The 27,617-nt window shown below is 38.4% G+C and overlaps 1 long non-coding RNA gene across 3 annotated transcripts in view; it reads left to right on the top strand.

Moving 5' to 3' along the window:
- Positions 1-9,066: 9,066 nt before the first annotated feature.
- LOC123479976 (uncharacterized) overlaps positions 9,067-27,617 on the top strand; it is a 77,876-nt gene continuing 59,325 nt past the window's right edge. For all 3 annotated transcript variants that reach the window (XR_008425919.2, XR_006655816.3, XR_008425920.2), the window contains exon 1: positions 9,067-9,282. This is a non-coding gene — a long non-coding RNA (uncharacterized lncRNA). The remainder of the gene's footprint in view (positions 9,283-27,617) is intronic.

Genomic DNA, 27,617 nt, shown 5'->3' with positions numbered 1-27,617 from the left:
AAGGAGGTGAATGTGCCAGCTTGTGTACAGAAAGACACAGCTTTTCAAGTGTCTTTATACAGCCAGGCCTTCCTGGGAAGGAGTTTTTTTCTATTATTATTATTATTTTTTACATTTAGCATGTGTGGTGTATCACTGTTTCTTGCTATATCTTTTCAGGGTTTTCCCTGGATATTTATTTTCACACACATTTCTCAGACGTGTTTGTGGAGGGGGTTGTGCATGCCCACACACCTGTGCAGGCACGATCTATAAAAGAGACTCAGTACTGCTTTGTCCTGAGCACTATACCTTCTAGGAGTGGTCTTACCTGGGGAGAAGAAAAAACATTATTCTTCCACTGATTAGCTAATCCCTATTCCCACCGAAACCCATGGAGTTGAATGATTTCGTGTTAATGTCCTGTCTATGACCTAACATCAGATCAGGTCAGAATGAGGACAGAGATTAGGCATGGTCAATGCATGTATTATGGGTTGAAATTTGTACCTCCCCCCAACCAAAAAATACACTGAAGTCCTAAACCCAACATCTCAGAATGTGGCCTTACTTAGAAATAGATTTTTACAGAGGTAATGAAGTTAATATAAGGTTATTCAGGTTGTCCTAACTCGATATAACTGGTATCCTTATAGAAACAGGAAATGTGAACACAGAGACAGACATAGGGAGAAGGCCATGTGAACATAAGACAGCAATCAAGGTAATATATCTAGAAGCCACGGAACTCCAAAGACTGCCAGCAACCACCAGAAGCTAGAGGAAAGGCACGGGACAGATTCTCCCTTCCAGCCCACAGAAAGAGCCAGGCTTGCTGCCACCTTCATCTCTGGCCTCCAGAACTGGGAGGAAATACGTGCAGCTACTCAGTTCGTGGTCTTTTACAGCTGCCCTCAGAGACTAATACAAATTGGGAGGGAGCAGAGATTCGGTGCTTCTGGCCTGATTGATAAAAGTAGTTTAAACCTTGTTAGGAACTTTTATTTAACTTGTGGTGGGTGGAATGAGGATCAAAGGAGCTGAGACAGGAAAGGCATTCCTGGTTGAGAGCTGCACTTCTGTGTTAATGTTTATGAGCTAACCGGGTACTCTGACTCCAAAAATTAGGGTAACCTGTATCCAGTAGTAGGGTCAGTGTAGTAGAGTTTTCAGTAACTTGCTAGTTATGTGTTTAATAGGCTTCCTGCAAGATGTAGAGTTCTGAATATAAATGCTTGATATTTCCTCATTTTATTGGATAATATTTAATGTATCATAATCCTGGTGTAAAATGGGTCTTAGGGGTTGGTCCTAGCTGGTCTCCCCATTCACAATTAGCCCCATCTATTCATTAAATCCCAAGGAGATTTTGTGGTTAGGGTTATCATTGTTATGTTAAGCAAAAATTGTTCAAAATCCCAAGGTGATGTATTTACCTCTAGTGTCAGTTTTGTCCTGCCTTTTGCCTTGTACAGTGTTTGGATAGGAAGGCGTCGTTAAGCTTTGTAACAGTAAGGATCAAATAGACGTTATTGCCAAGTTCTGTGTCACTTCACTCATCACATTTCCCTCAGCTCTGAAGCAGGCCTGGTGTGTGTGACCGTGGGGTTCTGATAAGGGCCTGGATATCAGCATTCCTATCTTTTACTACTGTTGAGATCTTCTCAAATGCATCTCAAATGCAGATACTGTTGTGGGCGTACAGTAACGGTACTGACTACTACTCATGGTCTGGTCTCACAAGTCTGTAAGCTGGTCAAAGCAGTTTCAGAGTCGAAGGGGGAGTGAGTAAACCTCTCGATATATTCAGTGACACATAAAAGAAATGCGTATTTGTCAATTAACCAGCTCTACTTACATGATGGGAGTACTTCACAGCGCACATGGCGCTCCTTAGGTTCCCATTCAGCCCAGTTTAACTCAAATGCATTACAGACCCACCATGCACAGAACGTGGCGTTGGGTTTTATGCAATGTTTCTCCTATTTTATTTTCTTGCTTTCAAGAAAAAGAATTCTTCCAGATTGCTTCCCCAGTCAGATTTCTTTCTTGTTAAAATTGAACAACAACAAAATAATTTAAAAATTACAAAACCAATGACTTTCAAAGTAATAGAGGAAACCAAATTTCCCTTTGATGAATGTATTGGTAAGTGTGTTTTCCCCGGGACCTGAGACCCAGGAGTTTGAAGCTGGTAACTGCTTGTGACTAGGGGAGTTCAGGTTCCAGGTGAGACACGATAGTGAGAAGCTAGGAGAATTCCTTGGCTAGTGGTACAGGGAGACTGAGAGGTGAATACAGTGGCCCAGCAATTTGCAGCCAGGTACAAAAGGTCACCTCCCTAGAGAGAACACCCTGGTCTCAGTGGTGTTTCAGGTCCAGGCCCAGAAAACCAGCAAAACCAGATGGGCAAGGCCAGAACCAACTGCAATAACTAAAGATTACCTGTCCTGTCACTGACCAACCAGTGGAGACCATGACCCTGAAAGGGCGCACCTGCAGAGCTGACAACAGTTTACAGAAGACTTCCCCTAAGGTTCCCATCTGCAAGATAGAGACAAAAGCCTCAAGACAAAGGACCCAGCCCAGCTGGCATCATTACCTCTCCCTTCTTCTTCCCCCACTTCCTTCTTCATAGGCACACATCTCCTAAACTCTAAGGCAATAGGCAGCTGGCAGCTTGTCCCATACTAATCCCCTGAACCTGTCCCCAAAGCCGCCTTTCCTCTGACTTCCCAGCGAGCTCAGGCAGCCCAGCCCAGGCTCTCCTGCTGCTTTCTCTCTGCTAAGCCCTTCCTTGTTTCACTGTCCCCAGCTTTAATGCATGGATCCTCATAGTCACCGGGACTGTGTTGTGAAATCTTTCCTACAGGAAGTCAAGAACCCACACACTACAGCTGGCCCTGGGCAGACCCCCTCAGGGCCAGGTCCCTGTCCGGTAACACAGAAAGTTTCACTCTGGGCCAAGTGATAGATACCTTTGACTATAACACTCTCCAAAAAGAGCAGTTTTGAGTGACTACATAAGAAAGCACACAGCTGGAAAGGGAGTGGTGATCAAAATAGAGTGTGGGCCTTCTGAGGGAGACGCCCTGGGGGCAGGGAGAGCAGCTTGGTTGCCTTTAATTCCAAGTAGCTGACGTAAGGCCTGGCCCCAAAATGAAACCTCATCAGAGAAACTCAGTGAATTACAGCGGAGTGCTCATGACCGGACTTTTCAACACTGGGCCACATACTCATGTCTGGACCTTGAGACTCTACCCTCAGAATCCGTGCTACTCTTTCTTACTCAGCATCAAAGTGAAGTTGTTAAATCAGCAAGTCTCAAACCCTGTGTTGCTTGAGACTTGCATCTCTTGGCTTGTCGGGTGCTGGCATGGAGGAAATAAGCGGTATTATATCTGAGAGTGCTGTAGTGTTACTACCTACAGTGGGGAGCCTTTCTGAAAGATTCCTACAGGGACTGGCCGTTTGAAGTTTCCTCACCCCTCCCACTCCCCCAGCACTGAAATCAGTTCAGCTCGTGCAGGATGGGTGGGGTGAGTGACGGACCAACCCGAGAACTATAGCACACTACAGGTAGAAAAGTCGTCCTCAGGGTAGCAGCCTGTGCACCCAGAGCAAAAGAAATTCAGCCTTCAGCTCTCAGCACTGCCTGGATTTGTGTATCATTAGAAATAGCAGTCGCTGTAGATCCAGGAATAGTTGACGTGTTAATTATTAGCAAACACACAGAGAGAATTCTCTGAAAAAGGTCTTTAGCGTCAATGCAAGGAAATAATTAACTCAGGGCAGGAACGTTTAGGACACAGAGAAGGATTAGCAGAGAGGCCGCGACCAGGATTCTTAAAACAAATGAGGCTCCAAATAGGCCCAGGGCACAAATACTCTTTCTCTCTCATGAGGCGGCTGGATGTGATACCAACCCTGGGACCACAAGCATACCAGTGGCAGTTGTAAATATGTGTTTACTCTTCAGCTTACTACGTAGCTAATAGTTTACTCCACCGTATGGACCTGGTCATTCCTACTCAAGCCCTGAATGCTTATTTAATGATATCCCAAATAAAAGATCCTCTCAGTTATTATAAAGTTTTTTTTTCTCTCTCTCTCCGTGGCTTCCAGTTGACAAGTGCAGTCAAGATCCCAGCTTCTTTCTAGGTAAGAAAAACAGGTGAAAAGCACCTCGTGGAGAATGCTGGTACTGAAGGTGTGCCTCTCACTACATTGCCTCACAAATTCTGAAGCCGGCTGCACCTTAATTGCTGTTTGGATGGCTAGCAAAGCAAAATGCTGAGGAAAACAGCATCTGCTTATGAAAACAAATTCTGGCTTTGAAGCTCTAGGTAACAGAAGTAGCCGCGACGTCAGTGGTGAAAGCAAGTTATTTTCTTTTAAGTTGTGACAAACGCTAAACATATACTTTTCAGTCATTCTTCCCTTGGGAAAAGGGCTGCTGCAGGCTCCCTGCTGACTAATTCATTATCCTCCTTTAACAATAAAAAGTGTTTTTTCCATAAACAGAAGTGAATTTGCTACATTATAACTCAATCACCAACAAGGAGAATTTTCCTTCTGCATCAGTTGAAAAGCATTTAAATCTTTCTCCATTCTTTGCTGCGTAAGAATTCCCGTGCTTTTATATTTGCATTTTTAACCCTGAAAAAGTGGTTCCTTTCATCCTTGAAACCCAGTATGTTCTAGGCACTTAATTAATCAAATCTCCCCTTATCTTCATAAAGTTGGCATAAGTTACCTGCATCTCAAAAGGCACTAACTCTCAAATCATTAAATCCATCCAAGTGAATGAACCAGAGATAGAATTGGGAACCAAATGTAAATCAAACTGATGCCCAGGTTTTCTGGGAATTCTTCCCGTAATTCACTTATTTTTTCTTATTTGTAAGTATTTGCAACCTAGATTGGATGCAGTTGGGCTGAAGATACATTAGAAAATAATATCCTTTTCTGTAAATAGCTAGGACACAAAAGGGGCAAACATTTAAAAAATACGTTGCTTTCATAATGGTCATTTAACTTAGAAGATAAAAATCAGTAAGTAATTAAATATCAGTTGATTGTTGAAAGATTATGTTGGAGGCTATATGTATCTAAATGTAGCTGTGGTGCTACTTTCTCCAAGTTACACAAGTATCGATGTACAGTTGGGGTGCTGTTGTGATTTAAAATGGTGATGTTGTGAGTCCGGTACCAAGGAGTGCCCCGTATGAAAGAAGAAGGCAAGACCCATCACCCAACAAGGTATCTTGGGGTGCTCTGACACAAGAGCTGTGTCTATGCAGTCAAGTTTAATTCAAGTGTTATAGAGCATTCCCCGAGAGGTCCAGGCTCAGCTCCATTGACATTTACAACATTTACATCCTCAAAGTAAGAACAGTTTCCAAACTTTGCTGCACATGGGAATCACCTGAGCACCTTTCAGTGCCGACACCCAGGTCAAACCCCGTCTTCATAATCATGCTATCTGGGAGTGGGAGCCGGACCGGCAGTTTTAAAAGGCCCCCCAGGTGATTCCCTTGTGCAGTAGAATTTGAGAATCACTGACTTATTAAAAAAAAAACAAAACATTTAACAGATTATAATCAAAATTAAGTGTCCAGGCAAAGAGTCACATTTTGATAGGATGGACATAAGTATGGGCTCTCATTTCCTCGTGTGAATCCTTCAGGAATGAGTGTGTTTTACTATTCAGTGTTTAGAAGTTATATAGTGCATATGTTTATAATGTGTAAGTCCCTGATCAAGATATGGGGATGGAGCACTCAGAACCACAAAACTGGTATTTCTACAGGAAACGATTCACACTAAGTGAGAAAATCGAAGCTAGATAAAATCACATCTACTAGAGTCAAGTTTTGCCACCAAATGTATTTGCCAACACTTAGAAAACCACTTTTGGTTCTCAGACCTTTTGTGAATGTATTATTATTGATAAGGGTACATGAACCTTTACTGAATCAAACTTGCAGCAAACCAAACCAAGACCTAACACAACAGAGCCCATTTGGTTGTACGTACTTACACACAATGTACATATATCATACACACATATGTGTGTGTAATTACAATGCCAATCCATATATAGGTCATATACCTTAAACAATCAACCAGCCACATTCCATAAGAGTGCACAGTAGTCATGGATTCCCTGGCGTGTATCTTTCAAGGCTGTCAAACACAAACTATGCCATCATTGACACTACGCTGTCATTTAGTATCTGTAAACCACAGCTGTGGTTGGATAGCTTATGGAGTCAGGCAGCCAATCTCATTAGAACCAAAACAGAGCATGCTGAGTCACTTATTGGAAATAGTGTATTGGCTTTCTGTCCTGGGGTATATTTGCTCACTGGTATTAATTAGATGATGAGGAGACTCAGAATTTTACTGGGGCAAGATGTATGGTCAATGAAAACAGAACCAACCCCCAAATTGAAGCTTTTAATCTGGAAGCACCTAGAAAAAATATAGCTTCATGAGATCCAAGCTGGTTATTCAGCTCTGATAGTATTTAGCCAGTGGAAGACACCCCATAATGAGGCTCTACAGGGATCTGATAGGATTAGCAAATGAAAAGAAGCTAGAATGATCGCCTTTGTGGCCTGAGTTCCCAAGATTTTCTTTAGGGACTTTTTGAGGAATAATCAGCCTTACCAGACCCCCTGGGTCTTCCCCCAACTCCCAGGGATACCAAACTCAACAATCAGGCCTCTCTTTCCAGCATTGTTCCACACAGCCAAATACAGGTTTTATCACACTAAGAGAATTACCAAGGACAAGAGCTACCATCTCCATTTGAAAATCACAGCTTGGTTTTCGAAAATAGCCAAATAATCTTTTACTTGTTGCTATTCACCTGCCTCTAACTGATTGTAGCATTCAGTACAAATATAATTATTCTTTCAAAGTCCTCTATCCTCTGTCTCGCAGGAAATGAACCTACTTGACTGAACACAAAAAGCCTATGATATTTAAATTCCCTCAGCTTCCTCTCCAACACCTACAAATTGATCAGCGTCCACACACACTTTCTAGTCTCCTTCCTTCTCTTCCAAGATTTCCCCTCTGTTTCTCCAGCAGCTCAGGGACCTCTCTTCCGCATCTTCTATATCCTCTCCCCAAAAGTTCTCTTCTTTATCTATAAACATACTCAAATCTTTCCCACCTCCAAAACAGCAAAAAGAAGTTACGAACTTAAGTTTGCCAAAGTTTCACTATTTTTACTTTTATAGCTTTGTTTCTTGAAAGGGGTGAGTGGAAGGTGAAGAAGTAAAAACACTTAACTCGCCTTCCCCTCCCACCAGGACACTGAGTTTGTCAATAAAGGGTCAATTATCCTAACAGCTAAATTCAATGAACGTCTTTCAGTCATCTCATATCTCACCTCTCTGCAACATTTTTCACTCTTTCTGAACTGGAATTCGCCTTTTGTGACTCCACTCTGTCTGAGTTTCTTTCAGGCCTCTAGGTAGAAGCTTCATTTCACTTTTCTTCATGAGTTCTTCCACTTGCCAATGAAATGATTTTGATTCCATGGCTCCGTCACCGATTTCAACTACACCCTTAATATTACCCAATCACATCGTCTTCTCTTCAGCACCATTGACATTAATTGATTTAGAACTTCATCACTTCTGTTTTAGATTTCAGCAGCAGCCTTCTATCTGCTTCTTCCATTGTTCTGGTCTTGTGTCATTTGCCCGCTCTTTGATGGCAAATATACGGCACATCATCTACACTTCTCCACTACTGGGCCCTCGACAGCCACAGTTATTTTTTTTACAATGGAGAAACATTGTATTTCTCTTGGGAGCTGAATCTTTCCCTGACATACTTTTATCAATATTAAATCTTCAATATGCCCCACATTTCCTCGCTGTTGAGTGGTCAAGTGAGATGTATTTTTTGGAAGTGATGCCGTTACAGGAGATGTCTTTTGGAAGTTGTTCTGGAATAACAGCCATACGTGAATACATAATGATGGCCTTGGTTCCAGTTTTACCTAAATATAGCACCTAAGTAATGAACATAGTGCCAATTAATGAGAGTTTGATGCTGGTTGAAATCTACTTGTCTTTCTTATTTTGAATAATCACCATTGTGCTACAGTGTGGTCCTCCTAAAACAAACAAATAAACACAAAATATGGTGCTGCCACAACCTGTTGAAATGTTTAAATTATTCTTTGCTGATAGGATACAGTCTATGATTTTATTCTGCAACAGAAGTTCCTCCGGGACCTGGTTTTGCCTATCTTATCGATCTTCCTTCTAGCACTCTCAACCTTTCCTGGTCTAATCTGCAACTCTCACAACCTACTTACCATTATTGAGAGTTCCATGTGTTCTTTTGTTTCTGTAAGATGTTTAAGAGTTGTATCTGGTGCCTAAGGTTAACAATACTGTGTTGAATCTTTAGAAGTTGTTAAGAGAGTGGATATTAAATATTCTCACTACCACAACAACGAAAATGTGTGAGGTAATAGATATGTTAACTAACATTACTGTGGTAATCATCTTGCTCTGTATGTGTACCAACTTATCACATTGTAAACCTTAAACTGAAACAGTGCATGTTATATGTCCATTATATCTAAAGAAATAAAGGAGACGAGACTTCATCTCTAAGGGTAGAATAAGTCAACCAAGAAATGAGCACTTAAATAGGAGACAAAAGAACTCAGAAAAAAACATGGGAGGAACATATATGAAAGGGATTAAAGAAAAGAGAAAGACTAGAGAAAGAATGAGAAAGAAAAGGAGAATTGTCAGAAAAACTAGTAGAGCAAAGTGTCACAGAAATTAATGAAAGAACAAAAGAAAAAAAAATATGTGTGTTTGTGTTGTATCTGCTTGCACTAAAAATGCTAAGGGAGGGTGGTAAGGGGGGCCAGAAGGGTGATTAGTAAATACAAATGTCACAGTAAATGAGAACAGAGTACAAGCTGTTCAATGTGGTGACTATATTGACATAACTTGAAATAGGTGTTTCAGCTGAATAGTGAGGACAAATTCAGATTTCAAAGGATTATGAAATAAGTAGGGAGTAGGGAAGTAAAATAAGGTGAAGATAAAAAAAGGTCTTCCTCATTGGTGAATAAGTTTCTTGAAGGCAGAAACTAGGATCTAGGACAAGACCTGTGCATGAAGTTCTTGAATAAATATAACTTATAAGATATCCAGCTCTGTAAAATCTGCAAGCCAAGACCTAATTAATACTGTGAAGCTGAAAACACAAGAATGACTTTAATTGACCTTTATCAAAGCTTGCTTTGGGGGACAGGTAAGACATACTATGTTCCAGTGGATCAGAGGTTGGGTGGTTTTCATACGGAAACAATCAGATTTCAGAGTCAATGGCTTTTCATTCAAAAGTGATTTAATACATTTGAATGATCCAAGAATAGACCATCTGATCTCTACTGGAGAATTATTTGAATGACAGAGTATTTAAATGAATTTTCTTCCTCATTTTTCTGTGTGTTTTCTTTTTTGTTTGTTTATTTTGCTTTGTGCTACTCTATAATCAATATGGAGCTTGTCTCATTTTTGCCTTCATCCCTCTAAAAGGTGGACTTCACAATTGTAATTATACCATGTCTTAATTCCTTCCTTTTGTTCCCACGGTGCTACTTTATTCAGAACCTCTTCACTTTTCACCTAAATTTAATAGCCTTTTTGAACCTAATGGTGTCATGTTTTTTTAAATTTCCTTATAGATTATTTTCTTGTTAAAAAGGAAACAAAAGAAATAATTTAAGATTCTTTTAAATTGTTCTCTAGTACCATCTAAAAAAAACTTAACCTGATTTTCAAGGCTCATTAATCTAGCGCTCATTTTTAATTTAATCTCCAATTACTTCTTATAAACTGTACTCCAAACAAACCAGTAAGTTCCATTTCTGTCCGAGTCTTCTGCTCTCTGACTTATCCACATAGTTTCCTCCTCTTTTCCTTACTTCTCGGTATGTCCAGATTCTTTTTCTTTATATTATGGGCAAGGTAATCCACTCCGTGGAGTCACTCTTAGTCTTCCCCACCTAGAATTTACTTTGTTTTTTTCATTTTGTGAATGTTCATAGTCCTCTATGCCTCTCTGGTGAGGTCTATCATGTTCTGCCTGTATTATAGTTGTTTGCATATGTCTCGATTCTTCCACTGGATCTTCACACAATTCTTTCCCCAGTGCCATCCACCTTGCAAGTACTCAATACACATTGGGTGCATGAATGAATGAAAGAAAGAATGAGTGAGTGAATGAGAATACAGATGCAAGGGTAACTGGAATTTAAAACCAATCTTTGGAGATTTCCTAAGTGGTCTATTTCCTTAAAATACGTCAACTTCTAAACTGGCTAAATTCAGCAAACAAAATATCATGACATGTCTTACATTTTGCATTTAGTATCAGATCCAGGAAGACAGTCAAAGCATCCTCTTCATTTCTGACTGCACTGATAGTGTAAGCAACTATACCAACTAAAAAGGACAAAGGATTGGAAAGTCTGTTTGATGTTAAGCAAATCTTTACTGCACAGTTCTATGTTTTAAATATTTATTTCTACATGCTGACCAAAGAATTACTAATCTTAGGTTAGCAGTGTCCCAAAAAGTTTTTAATGTAATCTTTTAAAAGCAATTTCAACAAATAGCTGCATTTCTTCTTAAAATATTTTTCCATAAAAAACCTAAATATATTCAAACCAAGCCTTTTAAAATATATTAGAATTAGGAATGGGATTAGAAAGCATAATGGAGCCAGCTTAGATTAGAATCAGGTCAATCAATTACTTGGAACATGATGTTAATGAGGTTGGGGTTACATATTCAATCCACACATTGACCAGTTAGCTGGACTCCATTCAGGTACCAAAGTCTACACTCCAGTCCCCAATCCAATGAGAGAATAAAGCTGGATCAGCACAAATGCATCCTCATTCTTAGAAATTAAAACAAAAAATTGTCCCTTATGTAAAGAAAGTCAGAATAGTCATCGAGTTATAAAATATAGCTCATTAAATTTGGGGCAAGTTTAAAGATAGAAGAGTGGAGAAATCTTGGATAAAAAGAAGTATTCTACGGTTGAACAGGGAGCACAATAGCTGTGGTCTCAAAAGGAATTTTGGAAGTTGAAGGATTAGGGTGGGATGTTTCAAAGTACCTTAGTTTAACAGAAAAATGTTTTAAAGGAGATCTGTGGAAGACTGAGCGCCATGAAAAGCTAGAGGAGAATTTTGTAAGCTCTGCTCTTGCTCACTTCTCAATTTCGGGTATTATCGCATGCTTGTCATACTAGCTTACTGCATCTTTTGGGGGAGTAATAAGAATAACACCATTATCAAAGGGTTTACTCTCAAGATAGTTATGCTGCTGAAAAACAATTGAATGCAAAACACCATTACTTGTAGGATGCAATGAAGCAAATATTTTTTTCTTTTATTTTAAATTTACCAGGGATTTTTCTCCCCAAGGCAAATATAGTGGGTTGGAGTTAAAAAGTAAACAATTAGAAGTTGGGAACTGGACGAACAGTCAGAAAATGTTACTGGAACTTGAACTTTTCTTAAGCAAGTAACCATGCTTGTCTATAAAACTGCTTCAAGTGAGAAAAAGAAAGAACATTGATTGAGGCAGAGAAATCCACTATGAAATGCTCATGTCTCTTTGGTGTGCAGCACATTTCAAAGTAACTAATGCTTCCAAATTACTTTATCCTGGGTGTGTATCCACTTCCTGTCTCTCCCTGTACCATATGTGTTTATAATGACATATTGATTTCAAGTCCAGCTTGAAATGGAATGGAAGCTGCACCTCCACCAGAGAGGGGGATATTTTTCCTGAGTCAGCTCGCCCTGTGCACATTCTCAATGTACCATCTGTCTACTGGGTGATTGGTCCTTGGACCATGTGGAGAAATGAGGTTGAAGAAAAGGGGGTAGGAGAGGGACAAGAAAAGAAATGTGACCTTTCTCATTTCAGTGGTGAATTGAGTTCCCGGCTTGGGTTAGTAGTTGTCTATCAAATACTGTCCGAATCCTTTTCAAAGTCAAACACTTCAAATTTAACAAACTTGACAACTCAGGATTTACATTTTAAGCCACAGAGCTCACTCAGCATTCTACCTATGCATTGACAGCCGCTGCCAGAATTATATGATAGATTTATTATCCTACCATGATTTGTGTGGGGACTCATGAGTAAGACACAGACCAAGCAAACAGAAGACCTCAGAGAGTTTCTATTCTAATCTCAGTTAAATGAACATCCTTAATTCTGAATAATTGGTAGCGAATAAAGTACACAGTAAAATACTGCAGCAACAAATCACATGAAATTACACAGAAAATATTAGATACACAGAGGCCAAAATAAAATGCATACAAAAAGTAAGCCAAAATTACAGATGTTTAAAAAGCAAATATAGTTTTATTGCTTTCAGCTGCATGCAGTAAATATTACAAGAGTGTTTACAATTATTGAAATGACTGTTTCAATAACCTTCAGTTTTCATAGAAACACAATAGCATGTCTTTAAAAAGGCACTTTGAAGTAAGGTAAGGAGCAACTGTTCATGGAGTCATTACTAAATGTTGAGACCTGAGTTAGGTAATTTACATGTGTCGCTTCCTTTCAATTAATTTAATGATAAAGAGTATTTAATATCTCCTTTTTTATAGATGAGAAAACTGAGGTTTGAGAAGGTTAAATAACATGCCCAAGTTTATACAACTAGCAAGTGATAGAACTCAAATTTTAATTCAGTTTGGGGTATTAAAGCCCATGGGCCAGGTTAAATGTGCCAAAGAACGCATCTGTGTCTATTATTAAAATGCACCATAGGAAATGTGGCCAAAAAATAAAGACTGGCTTATCAGATGAGTAAAATTATCTATATCAATGTTTTACAGAAGTAAATTAGGAAGGTTTTAAACTTAGACCACTAATACCAGCAATCATAAACATTTTATATATTTAGAATTCCTCTATGGAATTTCCTTTAGAGTCAGTATGAAACTATATTTACGACATTTATTGAGCACCTTCTAAGTCACAATCACTAATATTGGGAGAAATAAAAAACATGTTTAAAAATTCAATAAGGCAATTCCTGCTCTCTAGTAATTTGGAATCCAGCTGAAATACAGGGTGATGAAATTTTTATATATCTACCTCAACATAAGGCAGTATAGCAGTGCACACCCCCCATGACTGGCAAATTATTACATATTGTGTGTGAGAGAATAGACGGCTACTCTGTAATTAAGTTTGGCCCCCTGGAGAATTTTGGCTTTAATTAATTTTAAATTTTTTTCCTTGAAAACGATTTCAATAATGTACAGAATGAATCTTACACATGTATCTGGAAGAAAAGACACCAATATATAAATGGAGGGAGTTCATTTTTAATTCCAGTCCAATAATTATTAGACATTCCCTGTGTGTGTTGAAAAAGTTAAAAAAAGATAAATTCTACATGAACTGATATGACTTTATTTTTTGGGCAGTTTACAGGATTAATTGATCATTCTGTTTTACCGACTGCATCCTGGCTAAAATAATGGGTCTCATTGCCTAATATGGCCAATGATAAATATGGCCAAGAGTGGATTCAACTCCTACCTAAGTTATTTAAATTTCATCTTTTAAGGACTTTTTTAGAAATGAGCAAAATTGTTCAGAGCTATAATAATTGAAAAATTTAAAAATGCCTTATCATAACGCTGATGACAATTTTAAGAAAGAGTCAAGATGTGTGCATGACTCCTGGGAAAGGGACAACTTGCCTTTGTCAGAGTGTCAGACCTCGTATGTAGTAAAGCACTTACAGTGAACAGTCAAAATCCTCCAGTCATTGGAAGCTAAACTGGTGAGATTTTATTGTTGCCATGAAGTTAAATGATTTGGGGCGAGGGGTGGCCTGGCTTTCTTCACTTTTCTGATGGGCATAGGCAGCAAAATTTGCTTTAGCTCAGAGACCTTCCAAATCAGCCTTTGTATTAAACACAATGCCTTTTAAGCAGTTGTCAGTCCATATTTTCTCTTGTTTTAGTTAATCTAATTCAATAAATGTATGTTTACCTGTGGACAAAAAATGGGGACATTTAGTAATTATCTGGTTGCTAGTTGATGCAGAAATCCATTGCAAAAAATTCAACAATTCTGTCATGTAAGTGGATTTTTTTTTTTTGGCCTGAACCGTACAACTAGGCTATAATGAGCTGTGTATAACCATGAGATTTTCTCTTTGTTAGTGCTGTAAATCAGTGGCAAAATGAAAAGACTTCCTAAGTGTGGTGTAGATAAAAAGAAGGACACAAAAAGCAATTTTGCTTCTGCGTTTTCCTTCTTAAGGCTTTAAAATTCTTTATTATTCATCTGCTCTGGGATGTTTCTGTCTGTGCTTTTTTCTAGTTACCTTCTAAGCAGTTATTCTAGGAGACTTGCTCTTTTGAAATCTAACCTTTCAATAGGTAAATAAATATTCTAAAGGCTGGGACATCAACAAAATTATGTTTTTCCCCAACTAGTCACCAAAAACAAATATCAATAACGTATTATAGGATGGAAATGGCTCAGGCACCACTCTGTGTGGTTGAAACACCTGCACTCACTATGTCCTGAGCAAGGAGAAAAAGTATCATGTTATTGCTGATTTCCATGGTGCATTGCTGTAAAGATTTGCACAAGATATGCTTAGGGAGAGACTTCAGGTCAAGATGGCAGCATAGGTAAACACAGCTAGAATCCTCTCACAACCACATCACAATTACAAATAAAATATAGAACAATTATCACTCAGAACTATCAGAAATCAAGGTCTGACAACTACAGAATTAGAAACCACATCCATCCAGACTAATAGGAGGGGCAGAGATGCAGAAGAGGCTGGTCCAAAATCCATGTGTGGCTGATTAAAATTTGTGAGGGATATCTCAGTAGTGAGGAGTCCCAGCCCTATACCAGGCCCCCCAGCCCAGGGTCCCAGTGCCAGGAAGATAAGTCCCCATAACTTCTGGCTGCAAAAACCAGTGGGGATCGAGTCAGTGGAATAAACTTCTGGAGTCCCAAGCAGGTCCTCTTAAAGAGCCCACACATGGACTTACCTATTCAGACTTTCTCCCTCTGAGCTATGGCACCCAGGTAGCAGCTTGAAAAGCACCAGTAGCATAGGAGGAACTAAAGTGTCTGGCATCAAGGTGAGAGCTAGGGGGCAGCTTTCTCTCTAGCAGAAAGATGGGCAGTGGCCATTGTCCCTTTTCTGAACCCTCTGCCCCACAAAGCCACAGAGCCAGCAGGCAGGTGCCATATCTGAGACTCCATCAACCTGGCTAACACTCTTTGCCCTGCCCTGGAAATCCCCTATGGCTCCATCCCACCCAACTTACAACTGTTAACAGTGGCTTTTCATATAAATGGCTGGTCTTGGCTCAAGCTTCACAACTTCCTAAATCCTTTCAAACAAGCTCGGCAGGCCTCAGTGAGCCCCTGATCCTGAACCTCTTTATAAGTGGCCCCAGGCCTGGCACTAGCAATAGCCAGCCTAGATTCACAGCTTAGCTTTGCCTGGGAATCTCCAAGCCCTGCACAAGTAGTAGCCATCTCAGATTGCTTTATAACTTAGGCAGGCTGTGCCACTGGACCTTACAGGTCACCTACTACATTAGGCCACACTACCAAAGCAGGACTCAAAGCATCTCTACCTAATACCTAGAAAAAACCACAGGGAAGCTGCCAAAACAAGGAGACAGAGAAACATGGCCCAAATGAAAGAACAAATAGAACCTCCAGAAGAAAAGCTAAACAGAATGGAGAGAAGCTATCTATCAGATGCAGAGTTCAAAACACTTGTTATAAGTATGCTTAAGGAACCTAGTGAGGACCTCAACAGCATAAAAAGATCTAGTCTGAAATGAAGGATACACTAATTGAAATGAAGAAAAATTTATAGGGAAACAAGAGTAGAGTGAATGAAGCTGAGAATCAAATCAATGATTTGGAACACAAGGAAGAAAAAAACAACCAATCAGAACAAAAAGAAGAAAAAAGAATCCAAAAAATGAGGATAGAGTAAGGTGCCTCTGGAACAATTTCAACAGGTCCAATATTTGCATCACAGAGGTGCCATACAGAGAAGAGAAAGCACAAAAAATTGGAAAACTATTTGAAAAAATAATGAAAAGAGCTTCTCTAATTTGGTGAAGAAAATAGACATGAAAGTCCAAGAAGCACAGAGAACCCTAAACAAGATGGATGCAAAGAGGCCCACTCCAAGACACATAATTAAAATGCCAAAGGTTAAAGACAAAGAGAGAATCTTAAAAACAGCAAGAGAAAAGCAGTTAGTTACCTGCAGGGTAGTTCCAATAAGACTGTCAACTGGTTTCTCAAAAGAATCTTTGCAGACTAGAAGGGATTGACAAGAAATAGTCAAAATCATGAAAAGCAAGGGACCTACAGCCAAGATTGCTTTACTTAACAATGCTATCATTTAGCATCAAAGGATAGATAAAGAGCTACCAGATAAAGATAAAGAGCTCTTTAGCAGATAAAGAGCTTCCCAGATAAGAAAAAACTAAAGGAGTTCATCATCACCAAACCATTATTATATAAAATGTTAAAGGAACTTATTTAAGAGAAAGATGATCAAAATTATGAGCAATAAAATGGCATAAAATACATATATATCAACAATTGAATCTAAAAACAAACAGCAAAAAAGAAGAACAGAGATAGAATTATGGATACAGAGAGTGTTTTGATGGTTGCCAGATGGGAGGTGGTGTGGGGGAATGGGTGAAGAGGTGAGGGGATTAAGAAGTATAAATAGGTAGTTGCAGAATAGCCATGGGGATATAAAGTATAGAAGAGGAAATGAAGTAGCCAGAGAACTCATACATATGACCCATGGCATGAATAATGGTGTGAGGATTGCCTGAGGGATTGGGGGTGCTGGTTGGGGGGTGTAAAAGGGAGAAATGTTGGGACAACTATAATAGCCTAATAAATAAAACATAATTTAAAAATATACTTAAGAAAGCCAAGTTTTTTGCTGGGCCCAGAGTTGAAAAGGTAATCTAGAGAGTGGAATAGTTAGAAAAATAATATAGTAAATATTCCTACCTTCCTGGCCATTTTTTTTGAATAAGAACTAAACCAAATATGAATTAAATTTCTATTCGGTGTCTTTCCTTACCTTCTGTACCCAACCCTTTTTCATCATGCCTCTGGTAGCATGCTCTATCCCTCTTTCTCCTCTCCTTTACCCATAATCCTTCACCCTCATGGCCTCCTTGTAGATTTAGAAACCACAGGTATGGACTCTAAGCCAGCTTCCAAGGTTCTCACTTTTGCTACATCTGGGCAGCCTGTTGGCACAGGGAGGTGATGCTATTCTCATATTCCCATAGGTGAGGATGAGGAGCATTCCAGTAGCAGAGGAGAGACAATGAGGGACACGTGCTGTACAATGCTCCAAACTAAGATGCATCCTTATTTTTGTAGTCATGGATTTGTAGTAATTTTACCACTTTTACAATGTCACTATAATTTAATAAAAAAATTTTAAGTTAATTATGATTCCAAACTTATTAATTATCCCTAATGAACTGAATTCATTCACACACACACACTCATGCCAGAATACAGCATATAATTGGGCTCTTGATTCTTGTCAGTGAATTTGAATATTGTTCAACTGGCATCTGTATTCAGGTGAATCAAAAAACTATGCCATTTTCCTGAGGGCAAGATCTACTCCAAATTTTGACTTGTTGGATTGTGTGATGTTGTCATTATCTTCTAGCGTCCACAGGGTCATATAATCAAAGAATCATCTTGAAAAACCACCTAACCAATGCGTGGATTTTCCTTTACAATATCTTCCCATTTCTGGTTGAAGTATCCAAAGGGATTTGAAACTCACTGCCTCGAATTGCATCTTGAATGGCTGCAAACATTAGAATCTCTATTGACATGAAATCTCCCTCCTGTCAGCACCATACTTTGGTCCTCTATTACTCTTTGTCACCACGTGGTTTCATTCCTCCACAGGGAAACATTTTGATAAATGTTACAAATGGAAAAAGTTACCACTTATTTATGTAATTCAGAAGCTATAGATACCAAAAAAATCCCTACCCATTTGCTGCTTCTGTGTATTTTTTGTGTTGTTACGTTGTGAAATAATTTCTGTTAAAAACATATAGCAGGATCACACACATGGGTAGAGGATAGGGTTTCCCCACAAGGGAGTGGATATTCAGACTGTTAACTTTCCTGAAATGAATCCGAGCCTGGAAAAAAAGATTTATGACACAGAAGATAAGGAGAAAAGTCTATTTTCTCTCATTCTGACTCTATGGAGACTAGGCTGCTAGAAATATGGGGAAGCTTAAGGGTACTTCTAGCTGGCAGGGAAATCTGCCCCAAAGCATCCCTGTAGTTGGACATGGCCATTGCTCTGTAGTTTCTTAGAGACGTCTCTCGTTAGAGACTCAAGGGCCTCTGGGTCCTGAAAACAGCCAGATCTAGTAGTTGTTGGCAATATTTTCCTGGTTTAAGACATTCTTTAATCTTCAAATGTCCTTTACTCTGTTAATAGTTACACAATCTGGGTTTAGCTAGGGTAAGAGTTGGACTCCCAGAGCCAGTGTATTAAAGGTAGCAATCTCTAGAGCAGTGTTCTCTGACAAGGCAAGCCATGCTTGCTCCTCCAGGGAATATTTGGCAACATGTGAAAATGTTTTTATTGTCATAATTGGGGTGCTACTGGAAACTAGTGGATAAAGGCTAGTGATTAAGCTAAATATCCTATAATGCACTGGACACCTTCAAAACAAAGAATCATTTGGTCTGAAATGTCAACAATGTCAAGGCTGAGAAACCCTGCTCCTAGGATAGCCTGTTGCCTCAGATCAGGAGGAGTTGCAGAGTGAGGCCCATGAGTGAAGGCACGACTGGCCACCTGAGCCAATTAAAGTGAGGGGCAGAAGTAGGGGTTGGGACCATATCAGAAGCACATGTGTGATACCCACTGTAGATGCAATGGAGTTTCCTGGAGTAGAGAAGAAAATTTGACAGGGAAATTGAGTTGCTTTTATCATTCTGGTGACTATGAGAAACATTAGGTTCTACCAGTTTGCCTCTCCAATCAGCAGAACTCTTCCAAGATTCGGTGAGTCCTAGACCACTCTGAAGCAGGCAACCTTGACTTGGACTTGGCCGGTATTGCCTTAGGCCCTCATCTACTGCAGCTTTCAAGGCAAAAAGTCAGTACCTCATTGTCCAGAGCCTAGCTGTTGTCATCGCCTTGTGCATGTAAAATGCACAACCTTTTACAAGGATTTCGTGTATGGCTCCACAGTCCTAATAGGAAAATGTTTCATTCTTCCCTTCCTCAGCCTTATCTAGCTATTAGTTTAGTGTTTGTCAGGATTTTTAATCCCTTTTATCTGAAATATCTGATTCTTAGGTTGATTTTTAACTTGCATGTTGCTGAGTCTTTGATTCCAGTTCAGTATGTGCCTATACATTTTCTGTTATCTTGGCACACTAGATATTTGCCTGGAAGGAATCACAATGACAATAGCCTTTTTGTTCTAGGGTTGATTCTGAAGTATTACTGTGCCATTTAGCATGTTGCATCGTTTCTACATCCTTCATCATAGTTACTTATCCATTTGTTGATGGGGCTATGCCCATTGTAGATTAAAATGCAGTAAATATTATTACAGTGTTGATAATGTTGAGGACATATTTTTGCAATAACATTGAAATGTCATAAACCATCTGCTTTATTTCTAAAATAGATGCCTTTTCTATAACCATGTAGTTATTTAATATCTATGTATCCTGTTCTTGGTAATTTTGCAGTTATCTTGAATAACTCCCTCACTTGATTTAGACATTTTTGCCTGTTTTTTGTATCAGTGACTCTGTTTATGTAGTAATTGTCATGTATTTTTTGAAATCTCCTAGGGTTTTATAAGTTCATGTACCACTAACCAGAACTGATTGACTCCACTCTGTGCCTGGGACTTAGAGGATGGAGGTTATTGTTGCAAATGGTGTATAGAATCCACCAGTGTTTAAATTCAGGGGAACTATAATCTACCTTGAAACCCAACCCAGATTCCTCCTCCCCTGATATCAATTATTTCTGTGTAATGATGTTTCTGCAACTTTTTGAGATAAGATTCACCCTGGATTCAGGTTTGCAAATTATGACCTTCAAGAGGTGTTTCCGATAAAAAGGGAGAATGAAGATACTGAGTGTACACATTCTTGTCAAGCTTTACAAAGTTGTCTTGAGGACTCTTTAAGGGTTAATAGCATGAATCCACCTCCCTCCTTCTAGTTGACTTGGCAAACTCAATGTTCTATGATACAATTTAAAACAGAAGGAACAAAGAGAACACACAACAGTGGTTTATTAGGAATGTATTATATTCCATGCTAATGTCAATATAAATGCAAAATGAAAAGCCTTAGAAAGATTTCTTCGTTATTCTTCAGAATTTCATTAATCCAGTCACAAATAACAGAGGGCTGGTCTGTCTTCCCACCCCACCTCTGTTCCCCCACCTCCAAGTCATTGTTCATTTTAAACAGTTTTAATGGCTCTGGAAGTATTCATGAATTCCAGTTGCTTCACTCTCCTAATCATGTTGTCGGCTTAAAATTCACATTTAATTAACCTCTTCACCCAAGGCATAAATCAATAATAAAACTCTAAATGCTTACCATGCCAATAGTGATTTTCATTTGGAAGAAAACCGTTGAAAAGTAGACATTAGAAAGCCTGAAGAAAAGCAGAGAACTAGTGGCGTGGAGCAAAAAGGAGCTAACACATAAACTGTGGTAATGAAAGCTCTGGATTTGAGAGAAAGTATTCATTTATTCAAATTTCAGAGACAAGTATATGTTTAAGATGGATTCAGAAAATGCTTTATCTAGAAAAATGAGAGACAATCTAATGCATTTTTAGAGGAGTAATATAGCACTCAAATTCTCAGTAGAGGAAATGATAAAAGAAGAGGTGTTATTTAGGGAAAGGAGCGAGGCTTGACAAAATTGGTTCAAATTCAGGCACCAACATTTTAAGTATATGACCTTTATGATATATTTTAACATCTCTACATGTTAATTTTCCTATATGTGATATGGAAATACTGGCATCTACCTCATAGAATTATCTGAAGAATTAATTAGGATTAAGTAGATTAAGGAGATGGAGGAGAGGTTTTGTGTGTGCATGTGCGTAATTAAGACCACAAATGCAAAACACATACACACAGACACCATATAGCAGAGAGCCTGACCTTCTAATTGCTATTGATTATTGATTGACGCAAAGGAGCATTTGAACCCAAACCAAGACAATTAGTGTTCTTTCCTGGAATTTTTAACCAAGAAGTCAGTGGTTTCAGTCCCTCTCCACTAAAAATACTATTAAGTATAAGCCAAGAAGCCATGTTTTCCTGACAATGAAAAGTGGTGTGCAGGAAGTACAGGTCAACAACATACACATACAGGCACACAGCGAGACACAAGCACGCGTGCACACAAACACGGAAGTTGAGATGGAAGCTACTGAGATTGATTCATGGTATCGAAGATAAGGGTTACTGTGGTTCCCAAAGAACAAGCTATATTCATGTCCCACTCCTTTCGACTGGATGACCTCTCTCTTTATTTTCACCTTTAACAGTTAAATTCTCATTATAACAGTTTTATTATTTAACAGAGATATAAGTTACATATCATAAAATGTGCCCATTTTAGGTGTGTCATTTAATGATTTTTAATACATTTTTAGAGCTATGAAACCATTAACACATTTCAATTTAGAATATTTCCGTTACTCCCAAAAGTTTTCTTGTGTTGTTTTACTGTCAGTTCCCATTCTTACCTTCAGTTCTAGGCAACCACTGATCTGCTTTCTGTCTCTTATAGATTTTATTTTTATAAAATTTTGTACACACAATCATACAGTATCTGGTCTTCTGAGTCTGTCTTCTTTCATTCAGTATAATGTTTTCAGGTTCATTTATGTTGAGGCATGTATCAATAGTTTGTTCCTTTTAATTGCTGAATAATATCCCATTATATAAAGGCACCATATTAGGTTCATCCATTCACCAGCTGATAAATGTTTTAATTATTTTCAGTTTGTGGTTGTTATGAATAATGCTACTAAAAAGTTTGCATATATATTTTCATGTGGTCAGGTTTTCACTTCTTTCTCTTGGGTAGGATTTAGAGTATAATTGTTAGGTTGTATGGTAAGTTTACATTCAAATTTTTAAGAAAATTGAATTGAGTATAGAATTACAGAGTGATAATCATAACTCCTTTAATCTGATCACATATTTCTATAAAGGCTTTTTTAAAATACTTCATTTAAAAAAATAATCATCTTGACAAATCACCTTACACAGAATATTTTGAAATTATCAAAAGCCCTGAGATCCTTTTATATAAACTGCTATTAAACCAGAGCTTGCATACCTTACTTCCCCTTCCATTTTACCTGAACAATTCATTTAATTGAGACTAAATGATAAAATTAATATTAACCAGTATAATTTTGATATCCTTGAATACTGATTCTATTGTTCAACTTCTTAGCTATTCTTCTTAAATTTTGTAATTTGCACATTAAATGACTGTGATTTTTATGTCTTCACTACATTCAAAAAATTATCAAGAGTAAGAATGATTTCAGACATGAGAAAATAATAGGGTCCAGATTTACTCTCCTACTTTAAATAACTGGAAGGTTGGAAGAAATATATAAAACAATGGTTGTCAGACTTTGGACAATAAGCAGTTTGAGACTGATTCCTGAAAGAAGAGAAACAAATTAAATGAGGTCTAAATATACCCCAATTTATTGTTTATATTAAATTTTCAGGCTGTAGCATAGGGAGGAGATACGTAGTTGCAACCTAATTGCCCTCATGAGTTGAACAGCTTGAGATTCAAGTTTAAAAAAAATAAACAACAGAAAACCCCTAGTATTTGTGAAGCAGATTACCAGAGAAGAGAAACCTTCCAGAGAGAACTCCAGAGATCTGTGTAGGTAGGGAGTCCCCTTCGATCTTTGGCATATAAAGGAAGTAACTACTTAAGGCCATGGAAGAACCATGAAAAGCAGTAGGACAGATAATCTTCAAATTCACATAAGAATGGGAATGTTTTACAACCCATCCAGGCAGTGAGATGATCTCAGTGCAGGTGGCTTGAGACAGGTTCCTGAGAGGATACCTTAGGGATTGAACTAAATTAGCCTAAGACTAAAGATTAAACTGGCCCCACTTTAACAAACTCTGAAACCAAGACTTGAACTGATCAAAGTAACACTCATTTTATCATTAGGGCTCTGAAACACTCTCAGGAACTGAGGACAAGAGACCAACTATTAAAACAAAAGATGTTCTTATTGCCTTTATCACTCAGGAAATTACAAGGGTTTTGGGAACTGTGAGCCAGGAACCATGGATGAAGACCAAAGATATATGAGAAATGACCAAAAATACATACAGAGTGGGGAAAAAGTAAGTTTACAGTTGTTTGTATGGAAAATAATGCAAGAATTAAATAGCAATATTGTACAGGAATAAACTCTGTTTCATGTACTCACGATTGTGAACCTTCTTCTGCCACACCTGTATTTCTTATAAATCACACTATCACCTGACATCCAATAGAAAATTACCAGGTGTTCCAACAAGGAGGAAAATAGAGTGTGGTGGAGAAATCAATATAAACTGATTGAGAAATGAAAGGGATGACAAATTTAGTAGATAATGATATTAAAACAGCTCTCATAAATATGCTAAATGTACTCAAGAATGGAACATGTAAATATGTCTAAGAGGGGAATAAATGACACCAAAAAGATACAAATTAAACTTCTGCATATTAGAGATACAGCATTTGAAATAAAAAGTGCACTGGACAGAATTAATAGCAGATCATACACTGGATGTGTTTAACAATGGATTAGATAATACAAAAGAAAAGAATGGTAGACCTGAAGACACAGCAATGGAAATTGCACTAAATGGAGCACAGAGGGAAAAGAAAGGAATGCTAAATGATGAAAAGGCATCAGTGAGTTGTAGGACAGTACAGAAAAGTCTAACACATGTGCTATGTGACTTCCAGAAAAGGAAGAGAAAAAATATGTGCAAATATGAATATTGGAAATATTCCAAATTTGATTTTTTAAAAAACTATAAACTCATACATCTAATACACCCTGCAAATTACATGAGAAATAAACATAAAGATAACAACATCAAGGCATATTACAATAAAATTATCAAAAAGTAGTGATAGATAAATATTAAAAACTATAAGAGGAGAAAAGATATATTCTGTACAAAGTTTAAACAGTAAGAATGATGACATACTCTTCATAAGAAACTGCACAAGGCAGACAACGGAGGAATTTTGAAAAAATATTTAAAGAATAGAAAACTTGTTAACTTAGAATTCTATATTCAGTAAAAATATTTTTTGAAAATGAATGTAAAATACTTTCAGAAAAATGAAATCTGAGTAAAAACTTGCTGACAGACTTGCTCTACGTGAAAAGTTAAAGTTTTCAGGCAGAATCATATACACAACACAATTAAGAGTGCTGGTAAGAAAATCAAAACAACCCAAATATCCATTAACTATTGAATGAATAAACTAATTGTGGTATATCCAGGCAATGAAAGACTGATCAGTAGTAAGAAATAATGAACTAGTGATACATTAAACAATATGGATAAATTGCAAAAGCATTATTCTAAATGGAGAGAGAGAGATTCCATGCTTTGTAATTCCATTTATATAAAATACTAGAAAAATTAAAATCTAGTGACAGAAAGCAGATCAGCGATTCCAGGGTTATGAGCTGGTGGGGGAAGCAACTGACTGCAAGGGACATGAGGGGGCATTAGAGTGATGGAACTGCTGGATATTTTGTTAGGGGTGATGGTTACATGTCTGGAATTTACAAATACTCTCGGAATTGATCATTGTTATGGTATGGGAATTTCATGTCCATAAAGTTACTTTTTAAAAAAATTATCAAGCATTTCTTATGATCTAGGCCTTGTGCTAGATACTCAAATAAACAAGACATAGTCCCTTCTTTTATAGTCTAGTTGTAGAGATGTTATAGAACAGGCGGGGGGTGGTTCACAATAAATTATTACAGAAAGGATCCCCCCTTTCTGTCTCTGGAGGTTCCCCCCCCTGCCACACACACACCTACTAGGTTCGAAATGCCCACCGCCAGAGGACAGATGTCTCTCAATGCCAGAGACTGGTGAAAAGGAAAGGAATTATTTATTTAAAAGTCACACAGACTTAGAGTAATGACTTAATGTCTTCATTAAAATACTACCCACAGATGCACAGTCCTTCCCTCCCCTCTGCCCAGTCTGGGATACCGTATCTCAGGAAAAGAAGTAGAAGTCCATGATTCAGGCTCCTGGCACCATCAGCTGTGTGGCTGCTGCAATCTCCAGTTAATCCAAAGCCATGTGGCACCTTCTCTTGGCCCACCAGCAAGAGCCCTTTTCCTCCTTTTCTTCCCAGCAGAGTCTCTCCTGCTGCCTAAGCCACGTGGCAAAAAGAAGCACTCCAAAACCACAGGGTCCTCTCCTATTCATTCCGCCAAAGCTGCATGATCCTCTCCCTTCTTTCCCAAAACCTTGTGGTCCTCCCTCTTCTTCTTCAGAACCGCGTGGTCCTCTCCCTCTATGGCTGCTGCACCTAAGTTTAAATCCCAGCACCCATATTCCTTTGCAGCCCCATTTCCGACTCCTCCTACAATCAGCTACACCTGCCAGCATACCCCTATTCTTCCAGCTTTACTGGGCTGCCATAGTAAGTTTGGGCAGGTGTGGCCCCTTGGCATGGAGCCAATCTTATCCAAGCTCTCACGAAGGCTCTGTAACCAGGGGGAGTTGCCTCCCAGCTACATCTTAGGTGGAATTCGCTCCCATCCCCCTGACTCAAAGCATGGGCACAGCTATTTAACATATCCATGAAACCAGTTAAAGGTTATAGATATGTTAAATGACCATGCCAGGGGTTAGCTGCAAAGCTGTTGCTATACAAAACAGCTCTGAATGTCCCTGTTCCATGTGTCCCTTCCCCCGGCTCAGGCATGTGGGGGTGAGGACATCCTATATGTATTTCTAATATTTCCTGGACACATTGAGTTCTGGACCCCATTACAAATCCCTTCTTGGGGCCCTCCTCTTGGCTGCACCCTGCTTCAGAGATAGACAAACACATTATGCATGATAATATAACATGTGATACAATAGGTGTATACACAGGATTCTATGAGAATAGAATATTAGAGATTCAGAAAAAGTTACCAGACGAGGGGCTAAGGAATGGAAACCACACATCCCTATCTCAGCAACCAGTTGAATTCACATCTCCCACTAATACGCATCACGTAAAGGTAAAGAAATTTGTATGCAGCATTTTGAAAGGTTTGGTAAACAAGATAAATATAAATTTAAATTCTAAAGAGAATGCTCTATTTTTGCATTCCTTGTGTTCTTATACTATCATTTTGCCCTCATTTTTATGAATGATAATATATATATATATATATATATATATAGTGAGCTACAGAAATCTTAATTGTACCACACAATGAATTTTTATGAATATATATTTCCTTACAACTGTGATCAAGATTTAGAACATTCTTAGACTCTTCTCTTTATTGGAGGCCTTTGACTGCTGGTTGATTATTATTGGCATTTTTGAATCAGATACAGAAGGCAATGCTGTTATTCTATGGAAAAACTGTAGGGGGAGAACAGAATTGTCATTGCTACTTACAGGAAGTGTTCAGGATGATCAATTTGACCCTGTTGGCTTCATTATGAAGATGGCTAATTTAGGTAACATTTGTAAGCACTCCCAGGTGAACCCTGTCTTTCTAAGGAGGTGAATATCAATATTCTGCCCTTGGGAAAGCTACTGGGATTTTAAAATAATTTCTCTGCAGGTAGAAAATCATAATTTTCAGTGGGAGCACATAGAACCCTGAATAGAATGGGTGCCTTACAGTGAGGCTCCTCTGTGCTTTTGCATTAAAAAAATACCTTTGTGAATTGACCTTAAAATACACTTTAATCTATAGCAATAGTCTATGGCTAGCCACTTGAAATAATAATTAATGCTAATGAAATCGATGATTAGGAGCCATTCTCAAATTTAATTAGACATACAAGTATTTTAATTAACCAGTTTTGGAGTTGGTCTTGAAGTTGAAGGTCCTTCTATTCCTTGACAAAGGATACAGACAGCTCAGGAAAAATGACATTTTGTACCACAAACTGCTCTTACCACTTGCAAGCATTCCACCTTCAGACTTTTATCAGAACTTTTCTGCTTCTGTATCTCATCTAGAACTATTCCTGTCCCCAATTCCAAACTCACAGTAAACAGGAACTGGGTATGTGCTAAGTCTGGGGCAGTGCCGTAAATGTCCTTAGCTGCAGGGTTTTCCTTTTGTTATGTAAGAAACATTGAAATCTGTAGAGGATTTTTGTGAGTTTATTTAAGATAAACTGAAGACAATTGTTG

This window comes from Desmodus rotundus, chromosome 13 (assembly GCF_022682495.2).
Source record: "Desmodus rotundus isolate HL8 chromosome 13, HLdesRot8A.1, whole genome shotgun sequence".
Classification (NCBI taxonomy): Eukaryota; Metazoa; Chordata; class Mammalia; order Chiroptera; family Phyllostomidae; genus Desmodus; species Desmodus rotundus.
This window is presented reverse-complemented; position numbering and strand designations above follow the sequence as displayed.